At 45.2% G+C, this 18,591-nt stretch overlaps 1 long non-coding RNA gene across 1 annotated transcript in view; it reads left to right on the plus strand.

Moving 5' to 3' along the window:
- Positions 1-18,051, plus strand: part of LOC137631951 (uncharacterized) — a 43,971-nt gene extending 25,920 nt beyond the window's left edge. Inside the window, exons 2-4 of the long non-coding RNA XR_011041957.1 lie at positions 3,031-4,447; positions 14,454-14,590; positions 15,356-18,051. This is a non-coding gene — a long non-coding RNA (uncharacterized lncRNA). The remainder of the gene's footprint in view (positions 1-3,030; positions 4,448-14,453; positions 14,591-15,355) is intronic.
- Positions 18,052-18,591: the final 540 nt, after the last annotated feature.

Here is an 18,591-nt window from a genome sequence, read left to right on the forward strand (position 1 = left end):
CAGGTCATCCCCACGGAATGGACCCTCCACAAGAGCGTGTGCAACAGACTTTGGACCTTGTGGGGTCAGCCGACAATAGATCTTTTTGCCACCTCCATGACCAAGAGACTTCCTTTGTACTGTTCCCCAGTTCCAGACCCAGCAGCAGTTCATGTGGATGCTTTTCTGCTGAACTGGTCCCATCTCGACCTTTACGCATTCCCACCGTTCAAGATCATAAACAAAGTCCTTCAGAAGTTCATCTCGCACGAAGGGACACGGCTGACGCTGGTTGCTCCCCTTTGGCCTGCAAGAGAATGGTTCACAGAGGTACTACAATGGCTGGTCGACGTCCCCAGGACTCTCCCTCTAAGAGTGGACCTTCTACGTCAACCTCACGTAGACAGGTTGCACCCAAACCTCCACGCTCTTCGGCTGACTGCCTTCAGACTGTCGAAAGATTCGCTAGAGCTAGAGGCTTTTCGAAGGAGGCAGCCAGTGCGATTGCCAGAGCAAGGAGGGTATCCACTCGTAGAGTCTACCAATCCAAGTGGGAAGTCTTCCGGAGCTGGTGTAGAGCCAATGCAGTTTCCTCTACCAATACCTCTGTGACCCAAATAGCTGACTTCCTATTACATCTTAGGAATGAGAGATCCCTTTCAGCTCCTACGATTAAAGGGTACAGGAGTATGTTGGCTTCAGTTCTCCGCCACAGAGGTTTGGACCTTTCTTCCAACAAGGACCTTCAAGACATCCTTAAGTCTTTTGAGACTTCTAAAGAACGTCGTCTACCCACTCCAGGCTGGAATCTAGACGTAGTCTTAAGGTTCCTTATGTCACCTAGGTTCGAACCTCTCCAGTCAGCTTCCTTCAAGGACCTTACCCTCAAGACTCTTTTTCTCGTCTGCCTTGCAACAGCTAAAAGAGTCAGTGAGGTTCATGCCTTCAGCAAGAACATTGGGTTCACATCCGAATCTGCAACATGTTCTTTACAGCTCGGATTCTTAGCTAAGAATGAACTTCCTTCACGTCCTTGGCCTAGATCGTTTGAAATTCCTAGCCTCTCCAACATGGTAGGTAACGAGCTAGAAAGAGTTCTTTGCCCTGTCAGAGCTCTGAAATATTATCTTAATAGGTCAAAACCTATTCGAGGACAGTCAGAAGCCTTATGGTGTGCAATCAAGAAACCTTCGAGGCCCATGTCCAAAAACGGGGTTTCGTATTATATAAGGCTTCTGATTAGAGAAGCCCATTCTCACTTGAAGGAGGAAGACCTTGCTTTGCTGAAGGTAAGGACCCACGAAGTGAGAGCCGTAGCTACTTCGATGGCCTTTAATAAAAACCGTTCTCTGCAGAGCATAATGGATGCAACCTATTGGAGGAGCAAGTCAGTGTTTGCATCATTTTATCTTAAAGATGTCCAGTCTCTTTACGAGAACTGCTACACCCTGGGACCATTCGTAGCAGCGAGTGCAGTAGTAGGTGAGGGCTCAGCCACTACATTCCCTTAATCCCATAACCTTTTTTAACCTTTCTCTTGAATGCTTTTATTGTTGTTTTTATGGTTGTTACGGTAGGCTAAGAAGCCTTCCGCATCCTTTTGATTTGGCGGGTGGTCAATTCATTCTTGAGAAGCGCCTGGGTTAGAGGTTGTGTAGAGGTCCTTTAGTAGGGGTTGCAGCCCTATATACTTTAGCACCTTAGAGTTGATTCAGCCTCCTAAGAGGAACGCTGCGCTCAGTAAGGAAGACGAACTTAAAAAAGGCAGAGTAACGGTTCAAGTCGACTTCCTTACCAGGTACTTATTATTTCATTGTTATTTTGAGATAACTGATTATATGAAATACGGGATACTTAGCTATCCTTTAATCTTGTACACTGGTTTTCACCCACCCCCCTGGGTGTGAATCAGCTACATGATTATCGGGTAAGTTTAATATTGAAAAATGTTATTTTTATTAGTAAAATAAATTTTTGAATATACTTACCCGATAATCATGATTTAATTGACCCTCCCTTCCTCCCCATAGAGAACCAGTGGACCGAGGAAAAATTGAGGAGGTGTCAACAAGAAGTACTGTAGTACCTGGCCACAGGTGGCGCTGGTGAGTACACCCCCTTCTAGTATTGTGATAGCTGGCGTATCCCTCCCGTAGAATTCTGTCGGGCAACGGAGTTGACAGCTACATGATTATCGGGTAAGTATATTCAAAAATTTATTTTACTAATAAAAATAACATTTTTGGGTGAGATGGCCATGTCGTCCTGATGGACCCGCCCGACTGTTCCAGTTCAGCCTGCCAGGCCCCTCCCTGCTGTACTGTATCGCGGAGGCCGGTAGAAAGCTGGACTTCGGAATGAGGACGTGAGGACGGACGTGACGTCACAGTATGGCGGACAGCTATGGCCGCTGTTTGTTTACGTTGCGAGTACCGTAACAGTAACGAAGGAGGGTAACTTTGGAGCGGCTCCTCAGTTATCTCGCCACCTTTCCCCCTCGAAGCGTAAAAGCTATGTGGGGTGCAGATAGCCATGTGGCGTGTTAATGCATGTGTCCCCCGTTGATATACGATATCCTGGAGGGAAACCTTTAGGGTACTCGCACCAGAAGTTAGAATTCTGTGAAACCTTTAGTTTAATTCTCTGGGAATATCTACTGTAGTCATACAGTATATACCCTTAGGAAGCTACTGAAGGAACCTTCCATCAGGACGACATGGCCATCTCACCCAAAAATAGATTTTTCGATTCGCTCAAAATCCGTTATTTAACACATTCTTAGTCAGCTTCAGTGATTATTACTGTGCAGTGTTTTAATAATTCCACTTATTTAATTACCAATTGGTAATGAATATACATTGGAACTTATGAAATGAAACACAAAATTAAATAAATATCATTAGTTTCTACAATATTAGAAAATGATAATTACTTTTTATTGGCCAATAGCTACATAATTATAGTAATATTTCTTCGCTAATAGAAATTTAGGAATATATATCTCATACTTTTATCCTATAGTTAATTAATATAGGTTTATTTTCTTTCCAGACAAAACACTGTTACAGAACCTGCGGTCATTTTGATTAAAGTCATCTCTATACATCCATCAAGTTTATTCAATAAGTTGATTCAATACAACTCAAGTTACCTCAGGGTATTAGTAGTGTTAAGGTCTATCGAGAAAACTCAACTTCATCGACTATGCTTTTTTAACCTTTTAAAAAAGCTAAATTCAAATAGTATATCTAAACCATTAAGGTTCTACCGTTAACAAATCAACTTGAAACTGTCCTTTGACAAAGCAACATTGTAACGAGGGTTCATTCTAAGAGATTGCTCTGAACAAAAGTTACATTTTTTTTTTATAATCGTTTTCTCCAATTCTTTGCTCACTCGTCAGAGCCTACTTAAGCGTGCTTTTAACTTCATTAATATTTTCCTATATAGATACAGCTTATTTATCCATGCAATTGCGTACTTTTAGTAGTATATTGACATTGGAAATAAATTTTAATTGATATAATAAATTTAGAATCCCGAAGTAAGAATAAAGTATTCTTAGTGTATTTTAAATCCAGACATTGATAAGAAATTGATTAAATTAGAATATTAGGGATATTGATAAGTAACTTGAGTTGTTTGTATTATAGATATCTAAATTTTGTGTTTTGTAAAGTAAAGCTTCTAAGCAACGATGATAGTCTATTACTATAACGTAATTGTGACCTATGAAAATGTTTTAGGTTTTTAGAAATTGAAAGTTGTTTTTTAAATTGTTTTGATTAATTAAAAACTTGGTTTGTATCGAATCAACTTTATTTGGGTGTATGGATTTGACTTTTAACTTGCAATCGACGATTTCCTGTTGATATGACCCGAGTCCCTCTTCAACAAAATGAAAAAAACAAAAGTCAACGATGCTGGAGCCATTTGTCTCCAGTGGACCCCACTGTAACTGAATTCATACGGGAGTATAGCTCCAATGGACCCCACAGTAACTGGATGTGTACGGGAGTATGGCTCTACCGGACTCCTCTGTAACAGAATTCTACGGAAGTATAGCTCCTGTGTACGCCACCGTAACAGGATCCATACGGGAGTATGGCTCCAGAGGACCCCAAATTAACTGGATTCATACAGGATTATGGCTCCAGTAGACCTCGCCATAACTGGATCCATACAGGAGTATGGCTCCAGTGGACCCCACGAAACTAGATCCATACTGGAATATGGCTCCAGAGGACCCCACATTAACTGGATTCATACAGGAATATGGCTCCAGTCGACCCCACCATACTGGATCCATACAGGAGTATGGCTCCAGTGGACCCCACCATAACTGGATCCATACGGGAGTATGGCTTCAGTGGACCCCACCATAACTGGATCCATACAGGAGTATGGCTCCAGTGGACCTCACCATAACTGGACCCACCAACAACTGGACCCGACCACAAGCACTGAGGTAAGTCAAACATCATTAAAGGGAGTTTTTAAAGTTTGTATATTTTCCGAAGGTTTATATTAACTTTAATTTGTTCATTAGTACCTTACCCTCCCTGACTTTGAAGCTTAGTTAAACTGGCTAAAAAAATTGGGTGCCATTTTGTAATTAAAATGATAGGTTGTATGCCAAAGTAATTAACTAATAGGTTATAGCTGCATTGAATTAACAAGTGGATATATCACCATTGACCCTCTGTAGTATTGAATCATCTTAAGAATAGATGATATAGTATACCCTGTTGCTTCTCTCATTTGTAAATGTGTGACCTGTTTTAGGAGTGAATTGCATTACAAAAGGAACTAATGAGAACAAGCACTCTTCATAATAACAATGATATAAACCTCACACGAGGCATAGAGAAATACATATGAAGTGTATCACTGGCATACAGTACAATCTGGGATTCTGGTGTTTTGTTAATATCCCTGAGGTTACTGGCAAAGGGTAGGCATTTATAACTAGAATTTGATTAGTTAATCCCTTCTTTGAATCAATGGACATTTCTTAATACAGATGCAATTTGAGTTTGATTTGGAACAGCTATTTGTTCCGTAACTGAAATACAAACCACGCTATTTACGTGGGTAATTACTTCGGCGTAGCTGAATGACGAGCCATTAGAATTTTAATGAGGGTTTACTACCCCACCGCTAGTTATCGGGGGTTAGGGAGGGGAAGCTTGCTACCACTCCCCCCTCACACACACCAGTGAGTGCTTCACTTTACTTTTGGCTCGGGCGGAGAACAGACCTGTCTGCTCTCTCCCTCGCTTTGACTGCCATTAATCTGTTTTTGCTTTTTCTTCCTCACAGTGTGTTTGAAGTTGGCCTCTACTGATTATGCGTACGTGCCCTGGACTTCCTGGGACTTTTATGTTAGCGGTCGACACCGAACCCCACACCTTTTGTCCTCATTGTAGGGGCCAACGGTGTGATAGCGGTAACGTATGTATTGAATGTAGGGAGTGGTCTACCTCCCAGTGGGAGAGGTTTGCCCAGTGCTGGAAGAAAAAATCTTAAAGGGATCTTTCTCCTTCAGAGGCGTCTTTGAAGAGAAAAAATTCCAAGACTACTTCTTCCGTAGCCCTTTCCTCCTCCGAAGCTCCCCCTCAAGCGGTCTCTTCCGAGAGGCCGGCGAGTGGTAGCGTAGACCGTATTGCTGTTGACCGATCCCGGGGTGCGGGCGAGGTAGTCGCCTCCCATAGCGAGGCAGCTGCCACTCCTCTCCCGGAGGAGGATTTAAATATTGATTTGCCTGTTAATAACAATGATTTATTACAGCTTTGGGCTTCCTTGGGGCTGCAGGGTTCGCCCTCCAAGGAACCCCTGTTTGACATGATCAAACTTGGTGCAGCTGTCAAACAATCGCCAACTACAGCAGGGATAGATCTTCTGTCTGTTGTTGACGTTGTTGTGACGGAGGCATCTCGTGGGTCTAGTCAAACCCCCTGTTCCTGTTGCTGAGGTAGCTGAAGGCTTAGTTTCCCCCTCCGAACATCTTTCGAGGGAAGAACTAAGTCCTACGGTCTCTCCTGCGGGGGAGTTCACTTACAGAGACTCCTCTTCGGAGGCCCTACGATGGTCAGCTCGCTGACCCCATGGCCCCTCGTGGGCGTATAAGGAGTAAGGCTCGTCCTCCCCTTCGCCGTAGAGGTCTTCCTTCTTCTCACAAGGGAGTTAGGAGGCGCCTCTTCGGCTCGTCGTCCCCACAGTCCTCTGCGGAGGAGACGACTCGCCATTCGCCGATCCTGCCAGCTACCTCCTTAAACCTCTCCGGAGATCGTTCGCGATCCCCTTCAGAGGAAGGTCGTCCTTCAGGACCCTGTGACCAGTCTCCCTGCTGACCTGCCGTCTCGCTTCGAGGATGCTGATGCGCTTTACTCGCCACCTGAACCTGAAATTGCACAGGCACTGGTCCCTTTGGGGCATAAGGGACTTGAGCGCAAATCTGCGCCTCTTGCCCTTAGGCGCCAGGTTAAACCTGGGCGCCCTCATGCTGCTGCTGCAGCCGTTCCAGTCTTAGCGTCACACCGCTCGCGTGCGCGCCCCTGTTCCTGTTACACGCCAGGGTTCCCCTGCGCGCCCACATCCTTCTGCGCCCCGGCGCCCACCAGCAGTTCCTGTTCTAGTGCGCCAGCGCTCACCTGCGCACACGTGCCCACCTGCGCCACAGCGTTCTCCGGTTCCTGCTACTTCGCGCGCAGTCCAAGAGGCTCCTAGGTTAGCGCACAGGCGCTCACAGGTACCTCTGGACTTGCAGCGCCCTTCTGGAGTTAGGCGCGCCCATCGCGCGCAGTTCCTGACACAGCGCACACACGCTCGCCAACGAGCCAGCGCGCAGTCCAGGAGGTGCCTAAGTTAGCGCACGGGCGCTCCCAGGTACCCCTGGACTCTCCTTCCAGACCGCGCAATCCTTCATGCGCTCCTCCAGTTGCGCGCCAGGTTCCAGTTTCTCTCAAGGTGCCCCATGTAACCCAACAGCACACACCTGTGCGCCCATCACAACAGCGCACACCAGCGCGCCCACGATCCCCTGTGCGCCCAGCGCGCCCACGATCCCCTGTGCGCCCAGCGCGCCCACGATCCCCTGTGCGCCCAGCGCGCCCACGATCCCCTGTGCGCCCAGCGCGCCCACGATCCCCTGTGCGCCCAGCGCGCCCACGATCCCCTGTGCGCCCAGCGCGCCCACGATCCCCTGTGCGCCCAGCGCGCCCACGATCCCCTGTGCGCCCAGCGCGCCCACGATCCCCTGTGCGCCCAGCGCGCCCACGATCCCCTGTGCGCCCAGCGCGCCCACAGGTTAATACAGTATACCTGCTCAAACGGCTCAGCGCCCGCCTGCGCTCCAACGCGCAGACCCACCCTCGCGCTATCCCGAAGCTGCGCCCTCGCCCGATTCTTCCGGATACGCGCCCACGTGTTACTACTCTCTCGCGCCCATCAGTGCCGCATCTGGATACTGCGCGCCCTCGTATCCAGCCTCCTCACGATCCAGCTCCTGCGCGCCACACGCCTGTGCCATCGCCTACGTGCCATCGCACCCGCTCCTCCAACCTCTCACGCGAGTGCCAAATTCCTATGGCGCACGATCCTCTCGCGCGCCATGCAGGACAAGGCCCATCGCGCGACCTCCAGTGCGATCGTCATCAGGCTGACAGGTCATCTTCTCGTTCCCCTCCCCGTAAGCGCAGAACAGCGCACTCGCCGGAGGAGGGGCGGTTCCCGGACAGGTCTAAGGACTCCCTTGTTTCAGCTTCTTTTCAGGCGAACCCTCGTTTGTCAACTCCTCCAAGGGATCGAACGATCCCCTTCCCTCCAGAGGGAGTGTCTGACAGCACGACGGTCAGCCAGCAGCCCTGGTTCGGGACCCTGGTCAGAGCTCTTGTACAGGCTATGAAGCCTGTCCTCTCTGAAGTGGCTCACAAATCAGTGGCGGCTTCCTCCCCCCTGAAGAAGAAGAGAGGAGACACCTCCGAGGGCTATCCTGTCTCCTCGCAGATCCTTGCGCAAGGCTCCGTCTCCCCCCCCAGACTTTCTCTCCCTCCCCTGAGGATGAGGATTACCCATCCTCAGGAGAGTCGGACGAGCCAGACCGTTCCCCCATCGCACCAATGAGGGAAACTCCTCCTCTCCCTGAGAAGTCTTCTCGTTCAGGGGTGGAAAAGAGCCTGCACCCATCGTTACTCAAGTCCTGTATCCCTCCCAGGAGGGAACCGAAGGACTCTAAGACGATTCCCAAGTCGTCGGCAAGGATCAGACAGGAGCCAGCTAGACCTTCCGAGGATGTCCACGTGTCCCTCCAGGAAGAGCCACTGGGGACAGGAGACATTGCTGCCAGTCCTTCAGGAGGAGAGCACCAAGAGTCAGAACACGCGTTCTGGCAAGTCCTGACCCTCATGAAGAACCTCAACAGGATTCCAGACTCAGAGATTCCCCTCGTTAGGGTAAGGACACGGTCTTGGACCGTGTCTACGGCACCCAGAAACCCTCTAGGGCCAATGCAGCTTTGCCCTGGTCTCAGGGGATGAAGAGTGCCAGGGACAAGGTCGAGGGCCATCTCTCTGAGCTTGACTCCTCCAGTAGATCCAGCGCCGGTAACAAGCTCCTCCCTCCTCCTCGAGTCCATCAGAGGAGGTACTTTGAGATCCTTGAGGAGACTTGTTTGGGTCTTCCAATTCACCACTCCGTGGAAGAATTCACTGGGGGAGTCCCTCTAGAGAAAGACTCCAACCGGCATGTGTCCTATTCAGCTACTGAGATCCTAAGCCAGGAGAAGGTGGCGAAGTGTGCCATGCAGGCAACTTCGTGGCTTGACATATCTCTGGGGTCTCTGGGCATCTTGGTTTGGTCTGAGGACCTGTCCAAAGAAAGCACCAGGAAGGCACTGGAGACATTCTTGCTCTCAGGCACGCGGACCATCGATTTTCTGACCCACCAAGTCTCGAGCTTGTGAGCCAATACGATTCTCAAACGACAGGACGCAGTGGCTGATAGATTCCACCAGAAGGTCCCCAGTTCGGATGTTAGCAGGCTCAGACACTCTTCCGTGCTCGGTAAGAGTTTGTTTGAACCTAAGGACGTGGAACTAACCGCTGAGAGGTGGAGGAAGTCCAACCAGGATTCCCTCATCCATAGGGCCCTGACATCGAGGCCCTACAAACCTCCAGTAGCCCAACAGCCCCGTCCGGCTAAGGACACAAAGAAGACGACAGCAGCAAAGTCGAAGGTGTCTAAGCCCTTTCCTGCCAAGTGCAGAAGGAGCAAGAAGTCCTCCAGGGGAGGTAAGAACCCTAGAGGAAACGGCCGAGGCCGTAGACGCTAGGGTTGGCAGTCCCCCTGCATGTTCACCAGTGGGGGGATGCCTACAAAGTTGCGCGGCAAGGTGGCAGCAACTCGGGGCAGATACTGTACCTGGACGATTTCCGTAATCGGTCAGGGTTACTGTGTCCCGTTCACAGCTTCTCTACCTCCCCTGACAGCGAATCCAGTGTCGTTGAGCTCTCTTGCCATGGGATCGGCAAGAGGGCAAGCCCTTTGGACAGAAGTCCAGACCATGTTGAAGAAGGACGCTCTCCAAGAGGTAGTGGACGGGTCCCCAGGCTTCTACAGTTGACTCTTTCTTGTAAAGAAGGCGTCTGGAGGCTGGAGACCAGTCATCGACCTCTCAACCCTGAACGGGTTTGTCAAACAGACTCCGTTCAGTATGGAGACGGCAGACACGGTCAGACTTGCAGTGAGACCACAAGACTTCATGTGTACACTGGACGTGAAGGACGCGTACTTCCAGATCCCAGTCCATCCGTCAAGGAAGTACCTAAGATTTTGCCTAGACGACAAGATCTACCAGTTCAAGGTGCTGTGTTTCGGTCTCTCCACAGCCCCTCAGGTGTTCACCAGAGTGTTCACCCTGATATCATCGTGGGCTCTCAGGATCGGCATCCGTCTCCTTTGTTATCTGGACAACTGGCTGATCCTAGCGGACCCGGAGGCAACCCTTCTTCGCCACCAAGACAAGCTCCTTGAACTTTGCCAGGATCTAGGGATCATGGTAAATTTCGAGAGGTCCTCTCTGCAGCCCTCTCAGAAACTGGTATACCTAGGCATGGTCATAGACACCAATCTCCACAAAGCCTTCCCATCAGACGACAGGATAGCAAGACTGAGGAAGGTCGCGAAGCCTTTCCTCAATCGAGAAGAACTCCCAGCTCAAACGTGGTTGCGTCTCCTCGGCCACTTCTCCTCCCTGGTCCATCTCGTTCCCAACGGTCGCCTCAGAATGAGATCTCTCCAGTGGCGACAAGTCCCGGTGGAATCAAGGACACAATTCCACGGACACTTTGGTCCCTGTGGGTCATGCGGAACGGACAGACCTCCAGTGGTGGGTGGCAGACAAGAACCTACGAAAAGGAGTGCATCTTCTCGCCCTTCCCCAGGATTTGATGTTGTTCTTGGACGCATCAAAGAAAGGGTGGGGGGCCCACGTTCTGAACCACAGGACATCAGGCCTGTGGTCAGAATCAGAAAAGTACCTTCACATAAACCTGCTAGAAATGAAGGCCGTGTTCCTGGCACTTCAGAAGTTCCACCAAGTCCTGGCGGGCCACTCTGTGGTGGTGATGAGCGACAACACCATGGTGGTGGCTTATATCAACAAGTAGGGAGGTACCTTTTCAGAACAGCTATCCCATCTTGCAATAGAAATTCTGAGATGGTCCGAAGTCCACTTGATCACACTAGCGGCTCGCTTCATTCCAGGCAAAAGGAATGTGCTCGCCGACAGTCTGAGCAGAGCGACGCAGATAGTGAGTACCGAGTGGTCTTTGGATCCTCAAGTAGCTAACAAAGTCCTGACTTTGTGGGGTTCCCCGACGGTGGATCTGTTTGCTACAGCGCTGAACTTCAAGCTCCCGCTGTACTGCTCCCCATTCCCGAACCCCAAGGCTCTCTGGCAGGATGCCTTCCAACAACGGTGGGACAACGTCGATTTGTACGCCTTTCCCCCGTTCTGTCTGATGAGGAGGGTGCTCAACAAGACCAGAATATCGGTCAATCTATCAATGACCCTGATAGCTCCGCTATGGCATCACGCAGAATGGTTCTCGGACCTTCTGCAACTCCTCACGGAGGTTCCGAGAGAACTCCCTCCACGTCACGAGCTACTCAAACAACCACACACCAACATCTTCCACAAAGCCGTAGCTTCGCTTCGACTTCACGCCTGGAGACTATCCAGCATCTCCTCACTGAGAGAGGATTTTCGCAACAAGTTGCGAACAGGATGTCTGGACACCTGCGCTACTCACCAGGCGAAGTGGCGAGTCTTCTGTGGTTGGTGTCGTGGAAGGGGTATCTCTCCACTCGATGCCACTATTCCAGCAATAGCGGAGTTCCTCGTGTATTTGCGGGAGGAAATGCGCCTTTCAGTCTCGGCAGTGAAAGGCTATCGCTCAACCTTAAGTCTTGCCTTCAGGCTTAAAGGAATGGACATTTCTTCCTCGCTGGAACTTTCCCTTCTCATACGAAGTTATGAACTTACCTGCCCTCAGTCGGAAGTGAGACCTCCTCCATGGAACGTGGTTCGAGTTCTCAGGTCTCTGAAGAGACCTCCCTACGAACCATTACGCCAGGCTTCAGATCGCCACTTTACCTGGTAGACGGTTTTCCGGCTAGCATTGGCCTCGGCCAAGCGAGTCAGTGAGTTGCTTGGTCTCGTACGACATCGCCCATTCAAGGGGATGGGGGGGGGGGGGAAGTTCAGATTCGTCCCTGAGTTTGTTGCCAAGACTCAGAATCCGGGAGTACCGGACCCTAGGTTCGACTATTTTCAGGTTTCGAGTCTTCGTTCTGTAACAGGACCCAGACCATCTCCTACTGTGCCCAGTGAGGAGTCTGAGGTTGTATCTTAAAAGAACAGCTGCAGTTCGTCCCCAGGTGCAAGCCTTGTTAGTGAGCATTGGGAAAACGAAGAGGGGGGTCACCAGGAATACTATCTCTGCCTGGATTTGCAAGGTAATACACCTGGCCTTAAATCCTGACCCTTCGCCGTCACGTCGCCCTAGAGCGCATGATGTCAGGGGCATAGCTACGTCCTTGGCCTTCAAGAAAAATTATTCAGTGACGCAGGTCCTACAAGCTGGGGTGTGGAAGTGTCAGACCACCTTCACGGCCCACTACCTGCAAGACGTGACACACAGGAGGCTCGATATGTTCTCTATCGGCCCTGTGGTGGCTGCACAACTGCTGGTCTAACCTCAGACTCCTTAATGGACAAGTAGCAGAAGGTTGAGGGCATTGTTACCCGGTTTTAGTCTGCGTGAATGAAAAGATCTGTCTGGCCCTTATTCTTTTCCTCATCCTCTCCTCCCTTGGAGAAAGCAGCATCCTGGGTTCTCTGCACAGCTGACCTCAAACCAATGCAGGTAAACCATGCTCCCTTGTGTTCCTAGTATTAAGTGTAATACTGTCATGTCCCCATACCCTGAAAATGTGGTATTGGGAGAGTACCAGCCTAGATTTCCATCTGAAGAACTCCAGGTCAACTTCCTAGGACGAGTCACTTCCTCACCTTCACACACAGCTTATGTAGGCCGCAGCAGTTTCATAGCATGCTAGCAAGGCGCAGGGACTCCTTATTTCTTGAGTACTTACACACTCGAATATGGAGTCCTAACTATACAAACCTTAACTATTTACACATATTTGCCCGCCAGCACTGTCCCCCGGGATAAGTCCTACCTCTAAGCAAAGTGAAGCACTCACTTGTGTGTGTGAGGGAGGCGGCCTACCCCCCGCTAACTAGCGGTGGGGTAGTAAACCCTCGTTAAGATTCTAATGGCTCGTCATTCAGCTACGCAGAAGTAAATACAGTGAACCCTCGCTACTTCGCGGTTCGACCATCGCGGATTCACCACTTCGCGGATTTTTTCCATAACCCATATATATACAGTAATATATATATATATATATATATATATATATGTATGCATGTATTTATGTATATATGTAGGTATGTATGTGTATACATATAAATATATATATATATATATATATATATATATATATATATATATATATCTATCTATCTATATATATATATATATACATATATATATATATATATATATATATATATATATATATATATATATATATATATATATATATATATATATCTAAAGTAGGAAGATGTGATGTAGTTCTAAGGGAAAAGTATGGGAAATATGTCTGGGTAATAAGCAAAGCTCTACCTCCAGTTTGTTTCTACATTATGATCAGAGATAAATGTAAACAAAACATTGGTTGCCATTTTTTATCGTGCTTTTTAGCATGTTTAGGAAATGCATGATATAAAATCACCTTTAATATTTGTGCCTGTTTTAGTTTAGGGTACTGTAGTACATGCATTAAGTGTTCTGTACATTAAAGGGTAGTTTGTTAACAGTACTACGTACAAGGGAAGGTTTTAAAAGTCTGAATATACATGTTGAATAAATAGGTAAATATGGTGTCACTACTTCGCGGATTTTCACCTATCGCGGCCGCGACTGGAACCTATCTACTGCGATAAACGAGGGTTCACTGTACCCCATGTAAATAGCTAAGGTTTGTATAGTTAGGAAAAATACAAATTATCTACGAATTTGTCATATTCTGTCATAGTTTTCAGGGCATTATATTTCTGAAGGACTTCTATTACTGCATATATATATATATATATATATATATATGTATATATATATATATATATATATATATATATATATATATATATATATATATATATATAATTAGTGTTGGTGTATAATGGTTGTACATACAGTATATATATGTATATACTGTTACTATGTGAAGATTCCCAGCACCTCATCTAAATGAAAACATAGACATTTTTATAAAAGATATCCTTGTTCAACTGGGCTACTACTAGTGCACCTGAAGACTACCCCTTTGTTTATACAAACTGTTAGCAGTGCTCAGTTCTGTATTTTACTACCTGCATTCTTTGAAAATACTCTATCCCCTTTCTCACTATACTATTTGAGGTTACTCTCCCAGTCTTCCTGAATTCTATGCCATCTTTGCTTGCAAAACTAGGCTACTCTGCACCCACAAATCTTGCCCCCCTTCCAAGAGGCAGTAAATTTTCAATCCTAAATGATTAATGATCAGCACAACTTCAATTTGAATGATTTAATAAATGTCTATGAAAGAATGACCTCACCGTGATGTTTATTTTTTTTTTCTTTCTTTTTTTTTTTTTAGAATATTTGCCCCCAAGTACTAAGGTCAGGAAGAGAGATGATATATCTAAATCAACACTATATCTGTGGAAACATTAGGTTGTATCCTCTGATGCTCATTCAAGGTTGGTTTATTTACTAAATTGATGAAAAAAATTTTACAGGTTCATTTGTACAGCTGCTGAAGAAGGTATAAACTGTGATTTAATCATCTGTTTTTCTCAGGTCTGTTTTCTGTGAACGTTCAAGTCAAGTTTGGTTTCTGTGAAAATTCAAGTCAAACGATGCAGTTTAGGGAACCTATACTTCTTCCACAAAACTCCCAATCTCAGAAATGGATCTGTTTCCTGCAGAATTGAACGGTAAGGAATTTTAAACTGAATACCCTTTATATCTTTTCTTTGTTAAAGATGGTGAACCTTGTAAGATAATCCAGACTAATGCTTTAAGATTGTTTACTCATCTAATTCTGAGTAAAATGGAAAACGAACACTCCTATCTTGAATAACCTTGCACAAAGAATGAAGATTTTATGGATTTAGTAAGAATAAATTTGATCTCCATTGTTTTGGCATGGTGTTTGTTTTCTAGAAATATTTATTGAACAAGCTAGAAAAGAAGTGTTATTGCTAATGATGTCTGGTTCTCATTTCTAAAAATAACCAAATTTTTCTGGAGATTAAAGCTCTTATGCTATTCATTGAAATCTTGAGTCCTTTCAATACTTAGTTATGCAATTTGACATTCCAAGTAACAAAGTTACAAATTAGGCATTGGATAAAATTATTCAATACATGTATTAAGCTTAACAACACCTATTCAAAATGTCTTTGCTGTAATATGATGTAAAGTTACATCAGTAAATGTTACATGAGCCCTGAAAAGTAAAACATGACATTTTGGGCTGCTTTTTCAAGTGTATAAGTTGCTTAGAGTAGCTGTAGTATACATCATTAGTATATTATCTTAGTTTCCTGAAAAGATAAAGCCTATCAAGAATACATGCCCTCTTGATTCATAGAAGTTTATTTTTCATAATCTACTGTGCAAGGCCAGGGTGAAGCTTAGGCAATAACATCTGATATTCAGTTAAGTCTTCTTTCTAAATAGATTTTTTTTTTTTGCAGGTTCAATTGTACAAGTATTGAAGAAAGTATCTGTTAAATAAGAAACTTGAGACGAAGAGCAAGTGAAATAGTCACATACTCAAGGCTGCAGAAAACCTGCTCCACAGAGAAAATCACTTCATATTATTAGCACACCAAGAAGAGGAGCATCTGAAAATGGCCAGAAAAGCTAGAATCAATTGGATGAATCATGTATAGTAATATTGGAAATGACAGAAATTTGGATCTAAGCTAGAGGAACGTACAGTACTAATTGATCATAACGAGTGCAAAGACCGTAGCTAACAGAATGAGAACTAAAATATTTAAAGTTCAAATAAAACAAGAAATACTCAAGAATTCATGATCATGTGAACAACTGTGAATCAAATTGGAATTATTTAAGTGACAAATCAGTAGCCTAAGGAGCAAAATTATTTTAACTCTTATGACTGACTGAAAACACAGCTGTATGGAGGTATATATATCAAGGCTAGAAATAAAAAACAGAGTTGAATAAAAACACAGTTCAAGAATTGCCAATTCATGAAAAAGTATCTTGAATACAAAGCATTCTAGTAGATTGAGTGCATCTGTGCAGAGGAACCATAGAAGAGTATTGATTGATGGAACTAACACATAAAAAAGAATATTTGAAAAGGGACTTTGTGTGTCCTGTGCAATATTACTTAGGTTTTTCCAGGTTAAGGAATAAAAACATTAAAACTTATTGTATGGGAAAACCATAATAAAGGTCATGCTTGGGTAATTAAATAAGAGGCGGTTTTAAAGTCATATGATGGCCGATTGCAAGTCCAGCAGAGGGCCGATTGCAAGTCCAGCAGAGGGCCGATTGCAAGTCCAGCAGAGGGCCGATTGCAAGTCCAGCAGAGGGCCGATTGCAAGTCCAGCAGAGGGCCGATTGCAAGTCCAGCAGAGGGCCGATTGCAAGTCCAGCAGAGGGCCAATTGTAAGGGTGCGTCCACACGGTCGAACAGTGTCTGTCAAACTCTGCTACCATATAAAAAAGCAAAGGAGTATTGCGTTATTATCGTTGAAATGAGTGAAGTTAATATGGTAATAAAGTGGTACTAGATGAAGTTGTCTACCATGGTTTTTACTCCGTTCACCAGGCAAAAACAGCAGACTATGTTTTCTGGCAAATCACAGGTAGCTATGTCAGTATTATTAATCTGTCCTCAAGGAACCAGTAGTAATTGTCAGCTTTGAGTGCTGTGCATCAATAACCATAGTACACTTAAAAGAAAAACAATCAACCAAATAAATTGTATTATGTAGCATGATTATTTCTGCCATTTGTAAGGACAATGGAATAGTGCATGGGAGGACTAGTTGCAAAGATAAAGTGAAAAGGGAAGCCATTCATTCATTCTAAAGGAGCCTCAAACTGGTTAAGAATCCGACTTCACAAACTATATATAGTTGAACCCAAACACTTTACATTTTTTATCAGAGACGGTAAATCCTTTTATAATTAAGCAGGACATTTATGGTAGGGAGCTTTTCTCCAGAACCATGTGTAGAGGCAACATAGATTTACATATGCCTGACTTATAACATTAACTCATTAGTGAAATGAGGATGTTACTGTTATCAATGTGTAATGTATATTCTACATTATTCTAAGAAATAACTAATGTTGGAGACCAGTCATACCTCGCATTCTGTGTTCTTTATCAGGATCAGACTCTTTAAGTATCTGAAGGACTTGGGTGTCCATAATCACAACAGATTCTGTCTTGTATTATCAAAATACCACAAATTGGGGATGCAAATGTGTGCGCATCAGCCCCTGACTTTTTTTATTTCTCCAGTTAGCGTGGCCCTCTCCTGTATTGACCCCGAATGGATTCGATTTTCTTTTTGACTTCCAAATCAGTGGTAGACGGTCAACTTCTCTGAAGTTTTGACATTATTTTATTCCTGTCTTTGTAAACGTCTGCTTTGATTTATCATTAGTAAGGGTTCTGCCTGTGAAGTTCGATTAGCAATTGAGCCACATTTGTTTTCCAATGGCAGTTTTCCTCCGTAACAGGATTACAGCTAACTAAGTTTTCAGGGAAGATTAAACATAATCTAAAAACTAAAGTTCATCCAGTAAACAAGTATAACTTGGTGCAACATGTTTCTTTGGAAAATGTTCGAACCTCAGGCTCTACGAACATGGGCAATGTTCAACCTTCAGGGTCTTGAACATGAGCAATGTCCACTACCCCCTTGGTGCTCATTATTGACATCATCAGGGCTTCCTTTTGCTTCCTAATGTTAACTGGTAACAAATAGTGTTCGACAGATACTGTTCGACCGTGTGGACGCACCCCTACGCCCCAAGTCCAGCTGAGGGCCGATTGCAAGTCCATCTGACTGCTGATTGTAGATCCATCGTGAGGGATGATTTTGGAGGCAGATGAGGGCTGATTGTAAACTAAGATGAGACTGATATGGTCACATGAGGCTTGATTGTTGAGCCAAATGAAGGCCGGTTTCCAAGCCAGATTATGACTAGTTTTAGGATCAGAGAGGGCTGAAATGAGGACAATAACTGCAGACCTTAAATGTAGATTCCCAGAATAGAACAATATTAGAATACCCGACACTGTAAGAAAGGAAAGTAACGAAAAGGAATTTGATAGAAGGGAAAGCATCTTCATTGCAAGTGTCTCAAGTGAACTGTTGTTGAAAAAACATAAAGTTTAGAAAAAAGCTGGCCGAGACAAGATTGTAGCCAGTAGGATATAAAACTTTATTTCAAACTATAGTTACTCTAACATATTGAGGTATGACAAAAAGAGACTGATCAAGGATAATCAAGAAAATCTAATGAGAAGTGATCCCAGAGGACATGGCGTGGAAGGAAGGCTGAAAATAATAAAATATAAGCAGAGAGCTGACCACAGGACAGGTCATGATACAAGACCACGGCAGTTGCCAAAGCTGGCAACGTGTCATTTAAAGTGGTATTAGTAAAATATAGGATGATTATTAGTATATGTCACTTGCAATTACAGCCATTTTAAACCAATAAGCTTTGCATCTATCAGTGAGGTGGTAGTGTTCTTGAACTTTTACCCTGTGGTGATCAGCAAGTAATCAGGGACAAATGATGAAAAAGCAAGTGTTTGCCAATCCCAAATTTAGAAATAGCTCCAGACAAGAATAGAAGAGGAAACCAGATAACTAAGGTTTGACAAGTTATGTGAAAAAGACAAAAACCAGCTACTGTGAAAATGGAACTT

Source organism: Palaemon carinicauda, chromosome 40, assembly GCF_036898095.1.
Source record: "Palaemon carinicauda isolate YSFRI2023 chromosome 40, ASM3689809v2, whole genome shotgun sequence".
NCBI classification, from domain to species: Eukaryota; Metazoa; Arthropoda; class Malacostraca; order Decapoda; family Palaemonidae; genus Palaemon; species Palaemon carinicauda.